Source organism: Ipomoea triloba, chromosome 7 (assembly GCF_003576645.1).
Source record: "Ipomoea triloba cultivar NCNSP0323 chromosome 7, ASM357664v1".
Lineage (NCBI taxonomy): Eukaryota > Viridiplantae > Streptophyta > Magnoliopsida > Solanales > Convolvulaceae > Ipomoea > Ipomoea triloba.
In genome coordinates, this window is record NC_044922.1 from 1897103 (window position 1) to 1902707 (window position 5605).

Genomic DNA, 5605 nt, shown 5'->3' on the forward strand with positions numbered 1-5605 from the left:
TATATATATATATATATATATATATATATATATATATATATATATATATATATATATATATATATATATATATATATATATATATATATATATATGGATGAGTTATGGTGCGGTCGTGCGGAAACTTGCTTAGGTACGGTTAGATTTGAGCCGTTGATCAAATCTAGATCAACATGTCAAATCATTGAAAAAAAAAAACACGCGTATAACAACTAGTATTGCAACCTACATTCAATCTTGTACTCATTTCTATACTCGATCATGTACTCGATTCTATATTTAATCTTGTACTCTTAGCTTTCTGGTGTTACTTTCTTTCACCATTCCTTCAACAACTGACGCACCATAAGCATATGAATCACGCACCTTAAGAAGGTAAACCACACATCTAAAGAAGTAAAACCATGCACCTAAGACTTTAGATTGACACACATTAAGCATACAAACCACACATCTTAAGAAGGCAAACCATACACCTTGAGAAGTAAAACAATGCACTTAAAACTTTAGACCGACGCACCTTAAGTTTCAACAAAATATGCACCTTAAGTTATCAACTGAAGAACTGACGCACTTTAAGCACAGAAACCACGCACCTTAAGAAGGAAAGTCACGTACGCACCTTAAGTACAAAACTTGCGTACCTTAAGTTATCAACTGCATAAATGACGCACCTTAAGCACAAACCCTATGCACCTTAAGTTTTACGTAATACATGCTCTCAAAATTGTGATGAGAAGTATATATCCATCATCCAAAAATAATTTTATACTTTTACCATACTATATATTAGTATATATGGAGATTTCTAAAATATAACTTATACAGGCAACTCAATTGGTTCTGCTTAGTAGATTGTGTGCAAGTATACATGGTGTGAAAGTTACACTGAACATTGATATTCACACCTAATGAACTATGAGTCGACATAATTTACGCCTCTAAGACTCCACTATCTTGTCGGAGTGGGTTGTGAGAGCTCTAGGACGAGAAAATGGCCGGGGTAAAACATTTCCAAACTGATTCGACAAAGTTTTTGTAAAGTCCCAATCAAACATTAATAGTAATAATGAAAATAATAATAATAATAATAATTTAATCACGATTATGTTTTAATTGTCACTTGGAGTGATATCCAATACGAATTGAACTTCTTTGTATCAAATTACTTTAGACAGTCAGCATACGCGTGCTGTCACCTTTTGGGTGGAAACAACTTTTTATTATTATTTTTCCCCAATTTTCTTTATGAATCACGACGGCTAATAACGTGTGATATGACATTTTCCTCGTTCGACCCAGTTACTCTTGAGTGGCAAATTATGCTGTGGACCCAGGTCCACCTTAGGTGGACCTGGGTCCAAAACTACGTCGTTTTTGTCGGTTTTTTTTTTAATTAGTAAACATATTGCTGAATAGAGAGTTGTCCAAAAATGTGTGAATGTAGAGGTTTCAAAGTGTGAATGTAGAGTATAGAAATCGTGAATGTAGATTTATGATTGTGTGAATGTAGAGTTGTCCAGAAATGTGTGAATGTGGAGGTTTCAAATTGTGAATATGGAGTATAGAAATCGTGAATGTAGAGTTATGCATGTCTGAATCTGTAATAGAGTTAAGAAGTTCTAACAACTTGTAGCCATGTAATGTGTGAATGTGGAGTTCTCAAGTTGTGAATGTGGAGTATAAGACCTGTGAATATAGAGTTTTGAATGTGTGAATGTGGAGTTTACAAATTGTGAATGTAGAGTATAGTTACTAAACATATAATCCTGTAATGTGTGAATGTGGAGTTTACAAATTGTGAATGTAGAGTATAGTGTATGTGAATGTAGAGTATAGTGTATGTGAATGTAGACCTAGGTCCACCTTGCAAGGTGGACCTGGGTCCACGGCATAACAACCTCTCTTGAGTTGGGTTCAAGCTCGAATAATGAGTCGAGTTGAATTCAAACTTTTTAATTTGATCTAGTTACTTTTAAGGTCAGTTCTCGTGCGGTCCGTCACTGTTAAGTACGCATAAATAAATCATAAAGTATTAAGTAATATACCATTAAGTATGGTGCGGTGTGATGTATTTTTGTTGCATTGATGCATTTTTTTTTGGTGTGTGACAATATATGTTATTGTATGGCTCTGGATTTTAATTTCATTTTTCACGCACTCTAGTTTCATTATAGCAACACTAAAATATCATAATAATTATATACTACAGTTTCATTTGACACTAATGTGCTATTTTTTTAGTTTCATTCTCTACACACACTAGTTTCATTATAGCTGATGGATAAATCATACCCGGATCCGCCACGGAGTTAGCACGGAGCACGGGTCAAGAGTCAGTCGACCCGGGCCCATTCGGCCCAGGGCCGACTTCCGCGAGGTCGGCCGGTCTTCGAGGCCGAGCTCTGGGCTCGGCCCAGGACTCCCGGGTCGTGGTTTGACGCAGTCTTTCCGGCGCAGGATGCGGTCCAGGCCCGCTCGAGGGATTTTCTCCGGGTTGTTAGGCCCACAGCTAGTATATAAACATGCAACATTGTCTAAACAAGACATCTTCAACTACTTTGTCCTAATACCATATTGTCTTATCATTACACACCTCTGTAATATAATAGTTCTTATCCTTGTTCAATATATAAAGTACCTCCGAGGTATACTTTGGACCGTTACTTGTCATACCCCCTATAATTTTATCGGGTTTATTGATTCGGGCTACCCGGGTTAATTAAATCCATCATTAGCAATACTAAAACATCATTTTAATGCTACTACAGTTTCATTTGACGATCATGGTTTACACAGTGTTGTATAAATAAACCCTAGAATTCCATAATGAAAGCAATAAAACAGATAAGGGAGCTTCGAGAAAACATATTTGATTGAGGTTGGCCTACTGATTAATGTTCTCTGTTGAGAGCAGAAGAAGAATACACACTATAATCGAAAGAAATGTCAAACATCAATTTTAGGTTAGAGAGAGAGATGGGTAATTTTGTCTCAAAGTTATTTTTTTTTTCTTCCTATGGAATTGAAATACCAAATCGAACATGAGATTTTAATTCTATGAAAATGAGGGAATTATTCCAATTCCTTCCAACCAAACGAATAAATTTGCTTACATTGATAATTATGTGGGAATAAAATTGTAATCTCTCCCAACCAACCGCTCCGTAAAGTGTTTTGTGATACACTCCCTATCTATACTATATATAGGAGAGTAACAAACAATGCTAATGCTACTGCCACACACACATATACCCATGCCCATTGGTTTAATAACTATAATAATACCCACTAAATACTACTTTCTCACATAATGCTATACTGCCACACATCACTAACATAACTTATCACAAAACCTACTAAGTACTAATGCCACTAACATCCACTTGATTTAATATATTATTTGTTATTATTACAACATAATTTCATATTGAAAGTCCAAGTTCGGCGGTCGTAACAACTCAACTTGACAAGATTTGTGAATTGAAGGTGGTTAATTATAGTGATTCAATAATTCATTAATTAGGTGAGATCAGAGAACTAGTGTATAATGCTTACAATTCAACAACTCATTAATTAGGTGTTTACTATCTCGATCTCGTCGTATGCGACTTGTATGTTTATTATTGTACATGTAGTATTACAATTCAAATGTGGACGCAAATTTTATTTGTCAGTTTCAATTAGGCTAAAAATGTTTATCTCGTTCATTGTAGACTAAATTGATATTAAGGGTGCAACATTTTCCAAATATTTATTCAAGTCATACACGAAAAGCACATAATTTCCTGAGTGCATGCATCTTGTCTTTTTTAAAGCAGCGGTCAAATTTCCAAATGGTAGTCTTTTCCTTTTTTTGGTCCAATTAAGGGAATAGGAACTTTGAACATTAATATATTCACTTCTTAAATTTTTTTTAAAATGCAAATTTAGTATTAAGAAAATGCACAGTTAGTATTAAAACATTGCACTTTCAAAAATGGTAAAGTGCATTGCACTTAGGATTTGAATTTTAGAGTTTTTTTTTAAAAAAATTTTTAGAGTTTATGACTCAAATTTTTGTTTTATTTAGTTTAAGATTCACTTTTTACTACTTAGAGTTTAGCATTTATGATTTAAATTTAAAATTTAATTTTTAATTGATTTTTTAACATTTATCCAGAAATGCATATTTAGTTCTTACAAAATGCATATTTAAGTGGCGGTCAAGTTTGCAAAGTGAAGTTGACGATAATTACGAAAACGCCACTGCATTTTTTATATCTAATTTGATTCGTCTGACTTTTACAGATGTAATACTGGGATTGGTTTTTAATTTTCTCTTGGGGTGCGTTCTCATAAATTCATATGGTATAAAATGATCATGATCTAAATGTAAAATTGAGTTAATTTTGTTAGGATATTTGATTGTACAATATTTATTATTATAATCATTTGCATTTAAAAATATAAAATTTGAACCAAGTTGATTTGAACTTGAATATTTCAGGTTATGTTTTAGTCTGTCGAGTAAACTTCTAACTAAAAAAAAATTAAAATTTAGTCAAACTCAAGCTTCACTTTTTCAAATCGAGCTAATTAAGTTTCACTCACAATAATATAATACAAACTTCTAAATGCTTGTTGACATAGCTAAACAAGAATGTTCATCTCACTTTGAACTTAGAGTCACAAATCACAACATCATTAAACTAAGTACATTACATTATCGTACGTCCTAATCTGATCTTCTCGGATCCCATAATAAAGCTGGTTTAATTTCGATCACTTTAATAGCTCCATAATTTGCAGTAGTTGAGGAAACTTATATTTGCTAAACATCTTTCCTTCTTTGGATAACATCGATTTTGACTTCTTTCTTTTTTTTTCATTAGTCATAAAACTTATCCACTTAGATTGTGGACTTTGTTTTGTTTTGTTTTGTTTTTTTTTTTGTTTTTTGTTTTTTTTTTTTCATGCAGACTTAGCCCATATTTTATATATGTAATCACTTTTGCGTTCACATTTTTTGTTGTATTTTTAAAATAAAAATTTTAAATTTCACTCAATCTATAAATAAAGATGCATGTATAAAAACATTCCCCTAATGAACACCGGAACTAGGGATGATCTAAACTAACTGTAGCTAGTTAAGGAGTCGAAATTACTAGATATCACTAATCTCGAAAGGAGTGATTGAGTGCATGAAGTATGATTTTCATACTAAAATGTTATAAATTTGATACTTTTCGATACTCTTTTAGTTGATTCATCGTACATAATTAATTTTCTGATATGGTTTATCTCTCATGTGTAATCCACATACTATTACACGACGTGTGATTTATCCACCCTTTAGTAGTGTATGAATTTTTGAAATTTAAAAAGAAAAACTATCACTATAGATTTGATATCTATTTAATGAACATGGGGTTGGTTCACGATTGGTTGTTGAGGATTCTTGAATTGATAGAATATCTTTTAGTCGTCAAACTTAAATGAAATCAATTCCAACATAATTAATAAAATCATTAATAAAATAAGTTAATTTCTTGCCCGCCTGTCTAACACTTTTTGTGTAGATATTCTCTGCATGTATATACGGCTGATTGTTTGACTTGAATAT